At 41.4% G+C, this 20,853-nt stretch overlaps 1 protein-coding gene across 13 annotated transcripts in view; it reads right to left on the reverse strand.

Moving 5' to 3' along the window:
- The window catches only part of LOC115019229 (galactosylgalactosylxylosylprotein 3-beta-glucuronosyltransferase 1-like), a 41,012-nt gene extending 25,100 nt beyond the window's left edge, over positions 1-15,912 (reverse strand). For all 13 annotated transcript variants that reach the window (XR_003833446.1, XR_003833447.1, XR_003833440.1 and 10 more), the window contains exon 1: positions 15,697-15,912. The gene's annotated coding sequence lies outside the window, so the exon portion shown is untranslated. The remainder of the gene's footprint in view (positions 1-15,696) is intronic.
- Between the last annotated feature and the right edge of the window lie 4,941 nt (positions 15,913-20,853).

Consider the following 20,853-nt stretch of genomic DNA (forward strand, 5'->3'; position numbering starts at 1 on the left):
GGGCAGTCTTAGCTTAACTTATTCACTGAGGAAAAGTACTGTCACAACAAGTCGAGGGTGGACCCAAGTGCAGCACACAGGAAACCAAGGATAATTGGTAATGACCTTTATTAGTAGTCAGGAGCAGGTTATAGCCGAGTACACTGATCCACAGCGGGATGATAATAATCCACAAAGACCAACCAATAGGTAGCAGGCAAGGGGTAAGTCGGGGACAGGCGGAGGGTCGGGAAACAGGCAAGGCAGACAGGTCCAAAACAGGCTAGGTCGGGAAACAGGCAAAGCAGGCAGGTCAGGGGCAGGCAGGGTCGGCAACGAGAGATCTGTTTGGGGAAGAGCACTGGAAAGACTTGCATGATACAGAGTACAATCTGGCACTGAGTGAGTGACTGGGAGAGGCTTAAATAAGGGCTTGATTAATTGGCAGCAGCCTGAGCCCAAGGTGAGGTGATGAGGTGGGAGTGGCTGGCTGGTGAGGTGAGAAGGAGGCGGGGTGTGGAAAAGTATTGGGCTGAGGTAAGAAGTACTGGAGCAGACTGTGACAAGTACCAAACATGAGACTGCATTATTTGGCTCCACTTATTTATATGAGTCAGCCTTTTCCCACATGAAGATGGGAAATAAACTTTACCCAGTCAGCTCCCTAATAGAAAGTCTGTGTAATGTCTTATTGAACCCATGTGTGAATATAGTATGGAACATTCACTGCGAGCTAGTCAGTGTGTGGATAATGTTTATATGACTGCTGGCATGAAACCAGAAGATTTTGCCTAAACCAAATTAATTATATCCAGAAAGTGAGAATACTTCTGACACAGACTTGAAACACTTGCTCGCTACTCGTCAAGTTGAGGTTTCAGATTTTTTACACACTTGGATGCAATAGATAGGTTTCTCCACTCCTTTGATTGAACTAGTCATTCTGGCCACGCAATGACGGAAGCTCAGGTTCATAAGTTGCAAACGGATATATACAGTTCACCATTCACAAAAAACATGAGCATGCGCTCTTTTAGTGCGTTCATGCACAACATTGGCTACCTGTGTGAAAGGGAAACTCCGGAAAATGTGCAGACTTGATTCTCAAGACATTATGCAGAGTTCAAATGAGAACGCCATTGACTATTATAGAAACCACGGGTTTTGTGGTTTCGTTCAACAAAATGGCATCTGTTAAGAAGCAGTATCAATCTGTAAAATAGCTGTTAAAATATTCTATGGCTAACAGACACTCAAACACAAACCGACAAATGGAACAAAAACCTTTGTTCCCTTTTGTCGGTTTGTGTGTTTGTCTGTTAGCCATAGGATATCCAGTCAGTAGGCAGATTGTTACTGAGGGCCACATCTTGTACTACACTAGTCTAAATATCTGGTAGGCAGCAATGACATGACTTCATTCAGACACTACTGTTTTGCTTGACATAACTTTATAACTGAGACAACAGTCCCAAAAATGTGTTTGTGTCAGCATAAATGATACAATAATTGCACTGTCTGAGGGTTTAGATCAGTGATTCTCAAAGACGGGTCCGGGGACCCAAAGATCCGTTGCACTCTGCCAGAGGGTTTACAAAATAATTTGCTATGAATTCTAAAATTGTGCTGTATCATAAATAAGTGCAAATCTACAGATGGGAACCATTTTCCCCACCCTCGTTAACTTTGGGCTGAAACTGAATCATTCACTTCTCTCATGAACCATTCCTACAGCTGCTTAGCTTGGCTTATTAGCCAGCTAGCTAACCTGAAAGCATGGAGAAATATTTGAGTCAGTCGACATCGTCAAATGTTGCTAAACCCAAACTAGCTAAATCAAGAAAAATATGACGAAAGTTCTATTGAGTTTGGTTTTATTTAGAACAGTGACAGGAGACCAACATACATCATGTGTATTTAGGTGCTGGCATATCAAGCCATGAAGTCAGTTAAGCTAAAGTGACAATTGCTTACAAAGTACCTGAAATATGAAGTCAAAACAAAGTGGCATTAACCTGATTCAAATTTAAATGGGTTTCTGTTTATCACTATAACACAGATCGGAAGTATTTAGGGTGACAAGTATTTGAAATAAATAGTTTCAATGGCATGTATGAATACAAATGTTTAGTAAGCATATTACGATTATTAGGGGTTCCTTGGTAAATGTTCTCCCTGTCAATGCTGGTAATTACACTATCCATAAAGAAAGCATACAATAAGCCACCCTGCTTTCACATCAAAAAATTTGAGGAATGTTTCCCACACAACCGGCACAAAGTCAATTAATTAATGGCAGGCAACAAATATAAGATTTTCACATATGTAGGAGTTTCTTTGCAGTTGGACAATAATGCACATACCATTTGATTTGATTTATTATTTTTAAATCTTTTAACAAACTAAAACATCAACATTGTATCTTTATTCAAACCATGAGTGCTTTGTGTGTATAACTTTAATGATCAATTAAGACTTCTGAAAATCAGGCCTAATGATTTACTGTTTATTCAACACATTATTACCTGCGACAGGGTAATTGCTGCAGACAATGGAACTCAAATACACTGCTCAAAAAAATTAAAGGAACACTTTGAAACCACATCAGATCTCAATGGGGAAAAAAATAATGCTGATATCTATATTGATATGGACTGGGTAATGTGTTAAGAATGAAACGATGCCACATCTTTTGATGGAAATTAAAAGTATCAACTTATAGAGGGCTGAATTATAAGACACCCCAAAAATCAAAGTGAAAAAATTATGCAGCAGGCTAGTCCATTTTGCTGAAATTCCATTGCAGCAACTCAAAATGGTACTCAATACTGTGTATTGCCCACACGTGCTTGTATGTATGCCTGACAATGTCGGGGCATGCTCCTAATGAGACGACGGATAGTGTCTGGTGTATCTCCTCCCAGATCTGGACCAGGGCATCACTGAGCTCCTGGATAGTCTGCGGTACAACCTGGCGGCGTCGGATGGACCGAAACATAATGTCCCAGAGGTGTTCTATTGGATTTAGGTCAGACGAGCGTGGGGGCCAGTCAATGATATCAATTCCTTCACCCTCCAGGAACTGCCTGCATACTCTTGCCACATGAGGCCGGGCATTGTCGTGCACCAGGAGGAACCCAGGACCCACTGCACCAGCGTAGGGTCTGTCAATATGTCCAAGGATTTCATCCCGATACCTAATGGCAGTCACAGGGCCGTTGTCTAGTAGTCTAGTCAGTAGGGGCTTGGACTGTGAGCCGTAGGGCTGCTGCTGCTGCTGCTAAAAAAAAAGAAATGGAGTGTGACTGCTACTTGTAGAGGTCCCAGTTCACCTCCTTCCCTGCCGTGGTTCCCTTGAGCAAGGCACCATAAATTTTGTCTCTTGGTAGGAGGGAGAAGGGACATGAGTGCCGAGCAGGCAAGGAACATTTGAGCTTGTTTGCATTTTAAATTGTATGTTATAGCTGGAAGGCTAGATAACATTAAAACTGCTGTTTTTCTGCACCCAACCTCTTCTCCTTCTGTCATTTTTTAACTAAGTGAGAGCAGGACCCTCTCACATTTTTATTTACCTTGTGACACGTTCGGTTCTTAGCAAAAATATACAGTGAAAATTATCTGTTGATAGCCATATTGACATAGCAGCAACATTACATTGTCAACACCCTTTCACTATAGTTTCAATCTCTATAACTGTAGAATATGTCAAAGACATGAAATATATATATTCTATTTTAGTTCAGCATGCACCTTCTAACTGTAGCAACAACCAATATAGTGTAATGTTTAGGGTTATCATTGCACCATGTCCAGCACTTATGCTAACACTGTCATGGCACAAAGATAATAGAAGAAGAAAATAACTGGGGTCACATGACTAACCTATTTTGTAGGGATTCATAGTCAAATCCCATGAGCTGAGAAAGAACAAGTAAAACACCAATATGTTAAAAACTGTGTAATTGATTACTTTGTAAAAAAGAGATGACATACACTTCTTATTTCCCTACCCACCTGCTGTCCAATATTAGCTCTTCATCACCCATTCTAACTTCCTTTTGACCCCTGTCCTTTCCAATGAGGTAAATGGTTACCTCCGACCACCAAATCTCCAGCCCTCTTGACCCTATCCCCTCTCCCCTTCTTCAGTCTATTGCTCCTGACCTCCTTACTTTCCTCATCAACATCAACACCTCTTTGAGAACTGGTTATTTTCCTAACACTCTAAAAGCAGCTAGAGTAATCTCTCTTAAAGAAAACCAACAACAATTAATAAAGCCAAAGTTAACTAACATTAGTAATACAATGGTGGGATCTAGTCACTAAGCAAATGGCAAAAATACACAGTCTAAGATGAAGTTGACTGCACTAGGTGTCACGGTTTGTTTCTCTCCTTACCTGCTGTACCTCTGTATTGTTCCACTCACTTCTGTCACGGAATGTGTTTGGACCCAAATGCAGCACAACATTAAACCAGGAATAGTTGCAAATGATGTTTAATGTCGAAGCTTGGCAGGTACAGGGCAGGACAGCTACTCAGCACAGGGTAAATACAAAAGTAGACAAACCAGTAGGGGACAAGCAGAAGGTAGATTGTGGCCGGGCAGAGGATCGGGAATCAGAAGAGACGGGCTATGTTGCGCAACATTGTCAATTAAAACCAAAAAAAATAAATCAATGGGAAATATGTATCAGTGGACGTTACTGGTGTGACAGTCTGACAGTGGCATACCACTTTCAAGCAGCACCTATCGTTTGGAAATGGTATATGCCAGTGGAACACCAGCAGCATACCACTTTAGGGATCGGCATAAGCCGCTGAACCATCGCTGTATACCATCAGCAACTTTTCGATCTCGGTGTCACACGCTCCATCAGCGTCTTCATTGCCGCCAGGCCTCTACGTTGCAGATGCCTCAGGGTTTAACCAGCTTCACATCCATTCTGCCTCAAGCCGCTCACCAGTCTCTGGTCCATCTAGTCTAGGTTAAGACATAAATCTCATGAGCCTCATCCTACCAACTCAAGAGTGCGACAAAAACATCACCACCGATATAAAAATGCCGTCATAAGTTCTGGTTGTTTCCAACATCTATGTAAAGTGAGCTGCTCCGGTATACAGAGAGAAGACTAGATCTATTTAAATCCCACCATTCTAAAGTAGTTATAAACCCAAATATTCTTACTAATCATATTTCGTTCTTCATTACTAACTACATTACTACAATTAAATCAATATTTTTTATTTAATTTTGTGTCTTTCAGGCAGACAAGATAAGGGTTTTGTGGCTTCCACCCATATACCATTAATTAAGAGCTACTCAAGTTTATTTATTTATACATTCATTTTAAAAAACATACATATTCCAACTCCTTGTTCTGAACATAGAAAAAAACTTCAGCGTTGAAAAAAAGAAAAAAGTGTCTGTATCAGTGTGTGTCTGTGTCAGTGTGTGTCTGTGTCAGTGTGTGTCAGTGTCTGTGTAAGTCTGTGTGTGTCAGTATGTGTCAGTGTCTGTCAGTGCGTGTCTGTATCAGTGTGTGTCTGTGTCAGTGTATCTGTGTTAGTGTGTGTGTCAGTGTCTGTATCAGTGTGCGTCAGTGTATGTCTGTGTTTGTGTCAGTGTGTGTCTGTGTCAGTGTGTGTCTGTGTCAGTGTGTGTGTCTGTGTCAGTGGGTGTGAGTATCTGTGTTAGTGTGTGTGTATGTCTGTCAGTCTATGTCATTGTGTGTCAGTGTATGGCTGTGTTTGTGTCAGTGTCTATGTCAGTGTGTTTCTTAGTCAGTGTGTGTCTGTGTCAGTGTGTGTCAGTATCTGTGTCAGTGTCTGTGTTTGTATGTGTGTCTGTGTCAGTGTGTGTATGTCTGTGTATGTCAGTGTCTGTGTTAGTGTGTCTGTGTGTGTCTGTGTCAGGGTGTGTCCGTGTCAGTGTGTGTCTGTCTGTTTCAGTGTGTCTCAGTGTCTATGTCAGTGTGTATCAGTGTCTGTGTCAGTATGTGTCAGTCTGTGTCAGTGTGTGTCCGTGTCCGTGTCTGTGTCAGTGTATGTCTGTGTCAGTGTGTGTCTGTGTCAGTGTGTCTGTGTCAGAGTGTGTCAGTCTATGTCTGTGTCAGTCTATGTCTGTGTCTAGGTCAGTGTGTGTATGTGTCAGTGTCTGTGTCAGTGCCTGTGTCTGTGTCAGTGTGGGTCTGTGTTAGTGTGTCAGTGTCTGTGTGTATATGTGTGTCAGTGTGTCAAAAGGCAATGTTTACTAGAAAATACCAAAACCTCTGAAAGAAAGAAATGGCCTAAATTTCACTTCTGATCCCTTTTTATCACATGTTTAGTACAGTAAATAAGCCAAGCAGAATAAGTTTCATAGAGAAAAAAATATTTTAACATACTTTTCCTTGATGTTGACATTTTCAAACGGGTCAATTTAACCCGAAGACTCAAGGAAGGTTAGGCGTGTGTCCACTGCTACACCTCCTACATTTGCCCTTATATCGGTCATCCTCTGCTACACCACTGCTCAGAAGGTAAAGTAATTGTCCAGTGGTCGGAGGTGGTTCAAAGTGTCCTTCGACAAGATACTGAACCCCAAATTGCTCCCGATGGCAAGGCCAACGGTGTGTGAGTGTGTGTGAACAGTTATCCCTAATGACGAGCTGATGTGCACCTTATAAGGAGACACTGACTCTGTATGAATGTGTGTGTGAATGGGTGAATGCTGACATGTGTTGTAAAGTGCTTTGAGTGATCACAAAAATTGGAAAAGCGCTATATAAATGCAGTCCATTTACCATTTGCCCTTATATCGGTGTTGATCTCGCAATAAAACATATTTGAAGGCCTATTTCCTGGTAAATCATGTCGGTAGTGATGTTATGGGTGTCACATTGACCTTAATTTCTGATCGGTCTTTTGACCTTTACTTCAGTGTGGTCCTCGCAGGTCTTTTGTTATTGTGTACATACTCAAACCCATGGTCTTCGTGACCTCAAGAACCTTATTTTCTGTTTGCCATTTTATGTAAGTTGGTCTACTGACCTTGATTTCTATTTTGGTGTTAAGACCTAATATTGTTATGTTATTTAGCAGTCTTTTTTGGAAGTCTTATTTTCCTACTCATCTAATATTTGCTGCCTCCACTTAAGTGTCATGTCAGGCCTATTGTGACCTCATTCATCGCATCATGGTCAATATGACCTCATTCATGGCCTTTTAATATATATACCGTATATACAGTACACATCCTTCCCGTATCATTCTTTCCTTTCCATGTTTTAGGGGGTTTACTATTCTACTTAAGGCTTCACCGTCCACTAAAACATATGATATCACGATGGGGTTTTGTCGCCAAAGACTAATCTCTATTCATATTTCTCATCTTGTGCACATGTCAATAGATTTTTATATATTTTAATAAATCTCTCCTGATTGAATTGTTTTAATCTGTATGCAGGCAGGGCTTTAAACATTCTCCGCGGTTCGCGCTGTCTCAGAGACATAAAACAACAACTTTACAACAGCTTTATCCACACTTGTGGACATAGATGGTCGATGGCCCATTAAGAGTGAACATAAATCACACTGTGATGCTAATTACATGTAATTTAGCAGACATTTAGCTTATCCAGAGCAACTTACAATGAACTAACTACAAGGTCAGTCTCCCAGGAGCAACTCAGGGTTAAGTGCCTTGCTTAGGCGCACAATGGTGGCAGCCCTTGTATTGAATTTACAACCTTCCAGTGTTCTATTTGGAAGCTTGACCAGTAGACCACTGCCCATTTGAACTTATTTCATCATTACATTTATGAAAAAGACAACATTTTATTGACGTAAACAGGTCAAAATTAGTACAGTAATCGCAATTTGATCCTTTTTTTAACCGTGGAGATAACTCCAGAGATAAAATGAAAGAAGATGAAAGAAGGCAGTCCTTGAAATTGTTTTGATTACTTTGATCAGGATATGTCCTTTAAACCCACATAAAACATTATGTGAGATTTAAAGGACATATCCTGATCAAAGATAATGCCGTGATGCCTTAATTATTATGTCCTTAAGGCTTGCTTGAAGTTTAGCTAATTGATTGGTTTCCTCCAGTTTAATTGATAGATAAAATTGGGTAACATGCGCATAACAAAAAAGGTTTATGGAGTGGTTCCTTATAATATTGCCTAAAGGAAGCATATATAAGGTGACTAGAATAGGTCAAAGTACAGAACCTTGCGAGACTCCATGACTCCAGGATTCATCGTTAACACGTAAACTGAGATCGCTCAGATAAATAGGACTTAAACGAGCTTAGTGTGGGTCCTTTTATGCCAATGAAACGTTCCAGTCTCTGTAGTAGAATGTCATGATCAACAGTGTCGAAAGCAACACTGAGGTCTAACAAGAACTTTGTCTGATGCCAATAGAAGGTCATTGGTAACTTTCACCAGTGCCGTGCTATGATGAACTCTAAATCCAGACTGACAAACCTCAAGTTAACTATTGATTTGTAAAAAAGATTACACAACTGTTTTGCAACTACTTTCTTAAGGATCTTAGCGAGAAAGGGAAGGTTAGATATCAGTTGGCTAAAACCTCTTGATCAAGATTGGGCTTTTTAAGAGGCGGTTTTATTATAGCTACTTTAAAGGATTATATTAATATTTCAAATTTAATAACAAGATGTTAGTTAAGGGAAAAATTATTTAAAAATCTTAGTTGGTATCAGGCCCGCCAGAGGGTTTTGCGAATTTTGCAAAGCGTAAAAATTACAGCGAAGACATTAACTTCAAATTTTCAATACAAGTAACTGCTATTTCAAATGTGTCCACTGGGGGTCGCAAACAACACTGCCAAGCAAGCAAACTGTTCATGCTGGAGCTGCCGGTAAAAAATACCTTCTGGAGCTGGAGGGTTCTGTCAACATTACACTTGCATCCTCATTACCCAAAATACCTTTGTCAAAAAAGGAGAAAAATGGACCGTTTCCTATTTATTCACAGAGGTGAGTGGGAAAGTTGTGTGTGTGGTGTGTTTACCGCCAGTTTCAGTGCTCAAAAAACTGAGGATCCATCCATCCATCCATCATCCACCGCTTAACCAGGATCGGGTCGCGGCGGCAGCAGCTCCAGTAAGGAACCCCAATCTTCCCTTCTCCGGGCCACATCCTCCAGCTCCGACTGGGGGATCCTGAGGCGTTCCCAGGCCAGTGAGGAGATATAATCTCCCCACCGAGTCCTGGGTCTTCCCCGGGGTCTCCTCCCAGCTGGACGTGCATGGAACACCTCCCTAGGGAGGCGCCCAGGTGGCATCCTTACTAGATGCCCGAACCACCTCAACTGGCTCCTTTCAGACTGACTCCGAGTCTCTCACGGATGGCTGAGCTTCTCACCCTATCTCTAAGAGAGACGCCAGCCACCCATCTGAGAAAACCCATTTCGGCCGCTTGTACCCGTGATCTTGTTCTTTCAATCATGACCCAGCCTTCATGACCATAGGTGAGGGTAGGAACGAAGATCGACCGGTATATTGAGAGCTTTGCCTTCTGGCTCAGCTCTCTTTTCGTCACAACGGTGCGGTAAAGTGACTGTAATACCGCCCCCGCTGCTCCGATTCTCCGGCCAATCTCCCCTCACTCGCGAACAAGACCCCGAGGTACTTGAACTCCTTCATTTGGGGTAAAGGCTCATTCCCTACCCGGAGTAGGCAATCCACCGGATTCCTGCTGAGAGCCATGGCTTCAGATTTTGAGGTGCTGATCCTCATCCCAACCACTTCACACTCGGCTGCGAACCGATCCAGTGACTGCTGAAGGTCACAGACCGATGATGCCATAAGGACCACATCATCTGCAAAGAGCAGCGATGAGATCCTCAGTCACCGAACTGCAACCCCTCTCCTCCACGACTACGCCTCGATATCCTATCCATGAGAATCACGAACAGGATTGGTGATGAAGCGCTGCCCTGGCGGAGGCCAACATTCACTGGGAACGAGTCCGACTTACTGGCGAGTATCCGGACACAACTCTCGCCTCACCCCATACTCCCGCAGCACCTCCCACAGGATCCTTGCAAGAGTGAAGAGTTGGTCCGTTGTTCCACGACCAGGACGGAATCCGCATTGTTCCTCTTCAATCAAAGGTTCGACTACCGGCCGAACCCTCCTTTCCAGTACCTTGGAGTATACTTTACCAGGGAGGCTGAGAAGTGTGATTTCTCTGTAGTTGGCACACACTCTCTGGTCCCCCTTTTTAAATAGGGGAACCACCACCCCGGTCTGCCAACCCCTAGGCACCGTCCCAGACTTCCACGAGGTTGACGAGGCATGCCAACCAAGACAGCCCCTCAACACCCAAGGCCTTCAGCATTTCTGGACGGATCTCATCAACCCCTGCGAATTTGCCACTGTGGAGTTGTTTGACTACCTCAGTGACTTCCATCAGGGAAATTGACGATGATCCCCCATCAGCTTCCAGCTCTGCCTCTATCATAGAGGATTCAGGAGTCGGATTCAGGAGTTCTTCAAAGTGCTCCTTCCACCGGCCGATAACCTTCTCAGTCAAAGTTAGCAGGCCATTCACAGTCAAGGCTTCTGATCTGCCCGTCGATATCCAACTTGAAGTAATCAACTTGCAGTGTGATTCAGATTTGAAGGACAAATTTGCCTCGGCGGGCTTGGACACTTTTTATCAGCATCTCTTGCCAGGGCACCCTAAATTGACAGCCCTCACTGCAAAGGTTTTCTGCATATTTGGGACTACCTACCATTGTGAACAACTTTTCTCTGTAATGACCATCAATAAAACAAAGCTCACACACAAGCACTTAAATGACATCCTGAAATTGGCTGCTACTCAGGATTTGATGCCTGATATTGATGCACTTGTGACGCTAAAAGATATCAAGTTTCAGGAACAAACTAAACAGTGAGTAAGCCTACTTCATGTAAAATGCTGCTTCAGACACTTTTGCACGTTATATATTTATGTGTAAGAATATATTTCTGTGAAAATGAATACTTACTGCGGAACAATGTGAAATATAATGCAGCTGCAGTATTTCAGTATGTATTTTGTATACATTTGTATTTCATGTATACATTTTATACATTTACAAGGCAGGGGGATAACTTAACCTTCTTCCTTAATAGTTGCCACTTTAGTTTGTATTTGTATTTGTGTGGTGTGTCAGGATTACTACACAGATGTGGAAGTTGTTTTGATCATAAAGTAAAATACTATATTGTTCCAGATACATGTGACTAAATGTTTTGTGCCTGATACACTGTGATCTGTAAGTTGTAATGCAACTAAATGATAAACTGAGGCATAATATTGTTGAAATTGCACTTTTAGGTTGTTTATAATGTTTTGTAAAAAGATAGTTCATTAAATGTGAACATTTTCAGAATGCACTGTGTACGTTTTTTGCACTAAAACAAAGGGAAACATTTTGAGATCTCGTTATTTATAGGTTATTATGATATGATTTTACTAGTCCGGCCCACTTGAGATCAAATTGGGCTGTATGTGGCCCCTGAACTAAAATGAGTTTGACACCCCTGAATTAAACAGAGCGGAGGAGAGAACGTGAATGCTCAAAGCAACGCAGTAGACACTGAAACGTGCACATAAATTAGATACATAACATAAGTGTTTAATTAATCTAATAGAAGAGCACCTGTTCAATATGAAAAGTGAGTCTGGCCTTTTACTTCCACGTTTCACTTTTGTTGTGTTCAAGGAAAAACAGTCAGTCGCCAGTTTTATTCCATTGCTGTCTAGATTTTTTTTTTTGGAGTTGATTCCTTGCGTGTGTTTATGAATTACCTGGAGGGCCGGATCAAATGGTCTCCCCCACCCCTGACTTAGACGATGGGAGAAAAACAGTCTTGATATAGTTAAGGTGTTATAGCTGTTTTTAATGATATAAACATAGTATTAAAGTTGTCATTATCGACATCCACATGAATATTAAAGTTACCTACAATAATTACTATCTGTTTTAAGGAATAAACTCTACAAGAATTCTGAGAATTCAGATAGAAATTTAGAATACGGAGGAGGAGGACGGTACACTATAACAAATAACACTAGCTGTTTTGTTTTTCCATGTTGGGTTTGAGAGCATAAGAACAAGGCTTTCAAAAGAGTTATAGTTTAGTTTATGTTTAGTTTATGTTTAAAATTGAAGCCCCGCCCTTTGCAAAACACAGTGGAGTGAAGCTGCGACGGTTAAAATAGAAGCGCCCAGTAAAAATTGAAAACCTCTTAATAATTTATTGATTATAGATCCGGGTCTGTATAGGTCGGCGTCTGGGTACGGACTCCATCCGGCCCTCGAGGTAATTCATAAACACACAAATTATTGTGTACCGCCTTTTTACTTCATATGTTCTTTTGCTGTGACAAGATAAATTTCCCCGTTGTGGGACTAATAAAGGATTGCTGATTTCTGATAAAACAGAATGATACATGGATAAAAAAGTAGCTTTTTTGCACAGCATAAAAGAAAAGTGAAATGAATGGGCTGCGTCTTGAAAACAATTGCAGAGGTTATGATTCAATAATCAGTATGGCCCTCAAAGGATGTTGTAAAAAATAAAATGGCCCTTGATAGGAAAAAGGTTCCCCACCCCTGCTCTAGACAATAAAACACAGTAGGCTATTAAAAGAGGTGGGGTCAAGTGAGCAGGTGGAGGAATTTAGTTGCATGACCACGTTCCTGGGTATTTCTTTATCAACAGCAGCAAAATCATTCATAGCAGCCTTAGGCAGAGGGATCATCCATAGACAGGTGCTCAAGTACATTTTGCATAACATGGTATAGATACAACCTGATGTTTGTTATCTCTTCTCTGAAAAATGTTGCAAACTCTTCACATAAAGATATTCAGGTGATGAAGGCTGGCTGAAGGCTGAAGGCTGGCTGAAGGCTGGCTGAAGGCGATCAATAGTTGAGAAAAGCATTCAAGGATAATTTATAATAATTTATTTTTTAGAAATCAGTCTTTGGAAATGAGCTTGTTTTTCATTTCTAATTGCTCTGTTGAAGATAGTGAGGTGTTCTTTAGAAGTGTCATAAGGGACTTCATTGACACTCAGCTTTTCGTTTGTTTGGTCTCTGGTGTGAGCAAGTTTAGTTATTAACCAATATTAATTATAATTCATATTAATAAAACTATTAATATTAATAAAATAATAAACAGGGGTTCATAATAACTGTCACTACAATGAAGTAGCCACATTTGCTCAAAAAGACAGTAAAATGGCTATCAGAAGGAATTAATAATCATTAAAAAATAATGATTTTGTCGCATTTGCCTGTCGGGGCGCGCCAAAAAGAATGTGTGTGCGGTCCTGTGACTGTCTCTGCGTACGTGTGCATGTGTGGAACAAAGGGGACATATTAAACGGGAGCTTTGAGTCCTTATTTGCGTGTGTCGCTATGTTAAAAGGCAAATTCATGATTAATATGGGATCGTAATGTGTATGATAATGGTGCCGGGAAGAAGATGGACCTCTGTCTGTGTCACTGCATGCATTAAACTTGTTTACTGAAGATTAACAGTGCTGGCTAACTGGAAGTCTTTTAGGCAAGTGCTCGCGTCTGTACCACACATCGCTGAGTTTGTGGTTTTGTTGACCCGATGGCATCATGGGTCAGCGGCTACAGTAGCCAATCGGTAACATAGCCATAAACAACAAATCAGTACAGGTACACATATGGACCTGGCATACTCAGGTCTACATCACAAACCTAATGATTCCAACCCAGTGCTCACTAATGATAGACGAGGACGAGTGGAGGATGTAACTCAACACTTAAAAAGATTGAAAGCTTTATACTTTGTTAAAGCTTTGTTAAACATGAAAACTATAACTATGGAGCACCAGGCCAAAAGTTTTGATCATTAAAAAAAATTAAACTGAAATATATTCAATGTTTTTTCAAGTTGAATATTATTTTTGATTCAGTTCTGTAATTTATTAGAATAAATAATTTATTTTTATTTTTCACTTTCATATATATTTTTATATTTGAGTTCTTGTTTTTTTCATTTGCAGATTTTATGTTTTCAGAGTCGGATTTTATGTTTTCAGTTTCAGACTTTTGGTCCTGATCTGGCGTGGGGGCTTGAGAGGGGAGTTGAAATGTGAGCGACACTTTCTTTACACCATATTCCCTTGATTCATGGGAATATGGTGTAAAGAAAGTGTCGCTCACATTTCAACTCCCCTCTCAAGCCCCTTGATTCATGGGAATATGGTGTAAAGAAAGTGTCGCTCACATTTCAACTCCCCTCTCAAGCCCCCACGCCAGATCAGGACCAAAAGTCTGAAACTGAAAACATAAGAAAGTGTTGAATCATACTTCTTGCGGTGCCTACGTTTTTCCGAAGGCAACATTATTGAGGAAGCTCCTCAGCCTTCTATGTTTTGCTGTCACTCACAAAAAAGTCTGAAACTGAAATAAAAGTGATCTAAAAGTGAACAAAAAAGATTTGGAACCGAAACAAAATAGGATTTGAAGCTATAAACATAAAAATTAAAAAAAGTGGACTTCAAATTTGAAAAGAATATATGAAAGTGAAAAATGAAAATATATAATATATTCAAAAGAACTACAGAACTAAATCAAAATAATATTCAAACTGAAAAAACTTTTCAGACATTATTGTATTTTTCAATTTCAATGTATCTTTCAGTTTAAATTTTTCTTTTTTAAATGATCAAAATGTTTGGCTCGGATTTAGCTCCATATTTAACTAGGTCTCTCTTGATATCAAACATCTCAGACGTGTCTTTTAAATCATGTCTCACCTGAGAAATCTATACAATGTTGCGTGTGCTAATAACAGTAAATTGGCAGGGGATGCAAGGCGCTATGAGGCAGATACAAACTGAAAGCAAGTTGATAAGAGATTCTTGATTTAAAGGGTTACAACCGACAAGAGCAACATGCACAACAAAAGACAGATACGCCTATAACATGGGATTAAGGTAGATAGCTTGTGTGATGCTGAACCACAACACTAATGACCGCACCTTTGCATTTATTCTGTCTGTTCAAACCCATCAGCCCATCAGCTTTGACAGGGCGAACCCCCATTACAGCAGAGCAGTTCCATGCACATCCTCCAGTTTTCCAGGCAGGTGGCAGACAGTCACAAACAATACATAGAAATCTACAACATAGGCAAATGATCAGGAACGTGATATTCTCTCATAAAATCCATATTTCTGCAATAAGAATCCAGCCAACTGTTATTAATCCCTTAAATCTTAATGGTGACCTGTTCATGTGTCTGTATACAATTGACAGCTGCAGGTAATTTGATGTATTACTGTTTCTAATGTTTGATGTTCTGATATTTGTACTATCACTATCATCTAGTTCAATATGTAAAAGTTGAGCTTGGTGCCTTGGTGTACAGCTAATTTGGAATTCTAATAATCAGCTGCTGTAGGATTTTAGGGATGAGTCTCTCTGAAATTGTTTTTCAGTTCAGTACCTTTAGTCTCAGCTTCTCTCCATATGATGCTAATCAACTTTTGTATTTAGTTATGCTCTTGTGGCCAAGGGAAATATGTTTTTATTCACGTTAAACCATTGCAAATGTAATAAACTAAGCATTGACTCTCAATTGAATTAATAACAATTAATTGTTAATTAACAATTATGTTAATAACAAAACGAGAATGTAAAAGTTTAAGAGATATGTTTACTTACAAATATGACTGATGATCCACTTTCGTCACAGTCTGATCCTGTTGTGCTGTGTTAATGATTAAGGTGCTGATAATGCTGATGAACATAGAATCCATCAAATACTCTTACTTGGGAAGGAGAGAGTGTTTGGTGCACATATAAGCACCAGAGTTGGGGTTACAACTAGCATATTTTCGTTCACAGCATCCGGTCGGTGCTATCCAATCCTCGTGTAGGGTCGCGTCCTCAGTGCCAGTCCCTGTAGAGACAGAGGAGGTCATCCCTCTGGAAGAATGCTGCTTCTCATTGCAAAAACAAAGGCTGGGATTGTCAAAGCTGATGGCAAGGGGACGGGTGGAGGGGCAGCCATGGCCAGAGGACTCAGGACAATAGAATAAATCACATGAAAAATGTCACAGCCACACAAATGGAATTCTTACTAGGGGATGAAGCAGGATTTGAGAAATTGAGAGTCATGCATAATGTGGGTGCTGTTTATCTAAGGTATAAACAGCTATAGTCACATGGTCCACTAGTCAGACAGTAAGGGCATTTCTATTCATTTTGATTTATGGGATAATAATAATAATGGGATAGGGTAATAATATCACTCTAATCTAAAAACTCCTCAGATGGAGATGACACAGCACTGTGAAAAGCAATAGGCTACAGCTCATATCAGTGATTAATCAGAATCAGAAATCCTTTATTTGTCCCACGACAGGGAAATTTACATTGTTACAGCAAAGAGCAAGAGAGTAAAGTAACAATTAAATAGAATAAAATACGGTAACAGTAATATAAGTACAGTCATTGGAAAAAAATGTGTTGGAGTGAATATTGCACATGACAGTGGTAATTGCAAAAGTTCTAAAAAGTGAATATTGCACAATGCATTGATAATTGCACACAGTGTTGGAATAGACTTTTCTTGGTGTGGTGGTCTACCAGGGGCCGTGGTGATTGTACAGTCTGACCGCTGTAGGAAGAAAGGACCTACGGTATCTCTCCGTGGGACACCGCTGGTGAAGCAGCCTGTCACTGAAAGAGCTGCACAGTGCGGACAAAGAAGTGTCCTGGAGGGGGTGGGATATGTTGTCCAATAGAGAGGACAGCTTGGCCGTCATTCTCCTGTCTCCCACCACCTCCACAGTGTCCAGTGGGCTCCCCAGGACAGAGCTGGCCTTCTTAACCACTCTGTTCAGTCTCTTCCTATCAGCAGCCGAGATGCTGCTGCCCCAGCAGACCACTCCATAAAAAATAGCTGATGCCACCACAGAGTCAAAGAAGGTCTTAAGGTCTTAAGCCCTTTGCACTCCAAAAGACCTCAGTCTCCTTAGCAGATAAAGCCTGCTCTGTCCCTTCTTGAACAGAGCAGCAGAGTTCTCTGACCAGTCCAGTTTATTGTTCAGGTGAACGCCCAGGTACTTGTAAGATTGTACAATCTCAAAGTCCATACCCAGGACGTTCACTGGTGTTGGGGGGGAATGATGGCGCCTCCTGAAGTCCACAACCAGCTCCCTGGTCTTCCCTGCGTTGAGCAGGAGGTGGTTCCTCTGGCACCAGAGGGCAAAGTCCTGTGTCAGCTCTCTGTACTCCTTGTCACCCCCATCTGAGATGAGGCCGACAATAGCAGAGTCGTCAGAGAACTTCTACAGGTGACACTTTGCTGTATTGTGGGTGAAGACTGCAGTGTAGAGGGTGAAGAAAAACGGTGCCTGAACCGTTCCTTGGGGGCCCCCATGCTGCAGACAATCATGTCTGAGTGACACTCCCGGGTCCTCACGTACTGTGGACGGTTTGTCCAGAATCCAGCTGGTGAGGTGATGGTCCACCCCCGAGCACTCCAGCTTGTCCCCCAGCAGCCTGGGTTGAATGGTGTTGAAGGCACTGGAGAAATCAAAGATCATGATTCTCACAGTGCACCCAGCCTTCTCCAGGTGAGAGGGGGATCTCTGCATCAGGTAGATGACAGCGTCATCCACCCTGATGCCAGGTTGGTAGGCAAACTGAAGTGGGTCCCATCGATGATTCTCACAAGGGGTCGAAGATAGCCAAGGACCAGCCTCTCCAGGGTCTTCATCAGCTGCGATATCAGCGCCACCGGTCTGCAGCTGTTGAAGTCCTTGGGGTGGGGGGTCTTTGCACGGGTACCACACAAGATGTTTTCCACAGTTGTGGTACCCTCCCTTGTTTCAGGCACAGGTTGAATAATAGCTCCACACTCCTCCACAGTTGGCCGGCGCAGGATTTGAGGAGCCTTGAGCTGATGCCATCTGCACCCGAAGCCTTTCTTGCCTTACACCTTCTCCTGCTCCTTGTACCCAGAGATGGTTTTCAGGCCTCTCCAGTCACCGCTAACATTCCTCTGCTGCAGCTGCTCCTCCATCTTCTTCCTATAGGTGTTCTTTCCCTCCCTGATCTTCCACCTTAGCTCCCTCTGAACAATCCTCAGTTCTTCCTTGTCACCTGACCTAAAGGCCCTCTTTTTGTCTTTGAGAAGAGCCTTTATCTCAGTACAGTCCTGGTGGGTACGACGTTATCCACACAGAAGTTAATATAGTCTATTATACAATCTGTGAGGCTGTCACACTAATGTCCTCTCCATGAGAGTCCGTGAACACATCCCACGCAGTGTAGTCAAAACAGTCTTGCAGGGCCTCCTCAGACTCTACAGACCATCTCTTCACCGTGCGTGTGGTCACTGGCTGTCTGAATACAAGGGGTTTGTACACAGGCAGGAGGTGTACCAGGTTGTGGTCTGATCTACCCAGGGGAGGGACAGGTGATGAGCTGTATGCCTCCTTGGTGTTGGCATACAGTAAGTCCAGTGTTTTATTGTCTCTGGTGGGGCAGGTGACATATTGCTTGAATGTGGACAGCGTGGTGGAAAGAGAGGCATGATTAAAGTCGCCAGATATCAGAAGGAGGGCGTTTGGGTGCTGTTTCTGCAGCCTGCTTACAGTGAAGTTGATGACGTCACAATCCACATCGGCGTTAGCAGAAGAGGCCGCTCTCGCGATAACATGCGAGAATTCCCGCGGCAGATAATAGTGATGTGCCCAGAGTTACACCATCTATCGTTCACATATAAATATATATATATATATATACACACACATATATACCCACATATATATATACACACATATATATATATATATATATACACACATACACCGCATTTAGTCGCATGCAAACAGGTAGCATTTGCTGTAACTTCTTCACAATAAAAACCTCCTGCTGATTCACCGGTTGGTAGCTTTTAATATGACACAGCAGAAGGAAGATAACAGGTCTGTATAAGCAGTAACTTCAACAGCTCCGTTACTAGTTTAAAAAAGCCTGTCTGATATCTGAAAATATAAAATATGGAACAGTAAGAACAAAAATATAGAACATGTCTTGTGTTCCCGCTCAATACGAAAATACTACAAAGAATAGATAACGTAACATAACGGGTGAACCTACCTACTCCGACCAAAATGAACTCAAGATTTGTAGGGAAAGTAAGAAGTATCTCAGCGCTAATTCCCCTAACTTGAATGTTTTGTGATTAAACAACAACATTAGTATTTTGTAAGGATAACGAGAGACACAATTACATGGACTTTATTAGAAAAACAAATTTGTACAGCTTTTTGATGAGTGCTGGAAGTGATGATTGATTGTTTTGTAGTTATTAACTATTTTCTGCACTTCCTGCAGCTAGTGGATGAGAAAACCGGGAACATGAAAAATATTACAGTAAAAAAAAAAAAAAAAAATACTGTTTGTAAATACAATAAAGCTAGGGGAGCTTGACGAAGGCAAGATACTCAGTCAGGTGTAATATTGTTTGTAAGAGATATGCTTTGTTTGGCTTATTGGTTATTTTTAACTGTAGAGTTAGTGTATTGCCAAAGAAAGTCCTTTATGGGAAAGCATCATCTTCCCCACCTTTTCACTGCCCCTGTTACCAGAAATCAGCTTGCACACACTGTAGCAAATGGTGGTAAAAGGGGCTGAGAAAGGCAAAGGAAATTGCAAAAAAGAAAAGGGCTCAGCCAAGCTGAATGACCCTGGTATTTTGTATCTGGTTGTCTCAAAGGGCAGCCTACAATGTATGTTAATGCATCCTTCACAAAGAGCCTTTAAGCAAGGCTTTCCCAAACCAGCAAACAAATCACTTCCCTAGCTCAATTGATATTCTGTGGCTGGTTCTCCAGTCTTTTTCTTGTGAAATAAACAATGGAATAACAAACAGATTCCAGTTGTAGGTGTGGTTCACTTACCCAGAGGAGACTTTGACTGAAACTGCTCTTCATGCGCACACATAATGACAAGTCCTTCATTGTTTAAGGACCAGCAGTTAGATTTTATTGCATGCTTTTAGTGACCCCACAGTTCCGTAACTTTTAAATGCTCTTGTTGGAGCATTATCTCCCCATTTATTATATTATAGCTATGTCTTTATTGCAACTGTTGTTTTTTAAGTAGGCTATGCAATTTGAGAGATGTTAAATAAGCTCTTATGCAGTGCTAAACAGGCTAGTTGTTACCCTAGCTGTGTGAAGCTACTTCATGTTTTGTTAAACCAACATTTAGTTCACTTTACATTAAAACGCCAATAATCAAAAATTTTAAATGACCGGAAAAATGGATCACACAACTACTTTTATGTGAAAGGGGTGGTTTAAAGTGCCTTGAGAATTATCACCTGACCCTTTAGCTTGCCTCACCCGAACAGAGGAGTGTCTTTCAGTTCATAGGCTCTCATGACCTAATTTTCAGACACAACAGACTCTAAAAGCCCACTGTAGACCCAGCACCAAAATACAGACAAACAAAGCTAACAACCAGCATTAGCTGGTAAGCATGGTAGAGTATTAATGGTTAAGTAGCCAAGAATTTCAAAAAATTGTGTTAAAGAGATATCTACTGAAATTAGCATGCTAACTAGCCCTGATCAGTTCTGTCTTGTAATACTACTTGTTCCTCGAGAGGCGATAGTGAGTCACTGTAGCGTGAGTCTGACCTCAGTCCAACGAGAGGAGGAAGATCTAGAGCTGTCCCAAGGGCTTGTCAATCATGATTAGGGTTAGGGTCCCTTTACGCTTTGATAGTTTCTTTATGGGAATAAATCCAAAGTGGCAGAAATTAGAAAAGGACTCCAGGAGGACGAAAGAGTGGAGCAGC

The sequence above is a fragment of the Cottoperca gobio genome, chromosome 14 (genome assembly GCF_900634415.1).
Source record: "Cottoperca gobio chromosome 14, fCotGob3.1, whole genome shotgun sequence".
Classification (NCBI taxonomy): domain Eukaryota; kingdom Metazoa; phylum Chordata; class Actinopteri; order Perciformes; family Bovichtidae; genus Cottoperca; species Cottoperca gobio.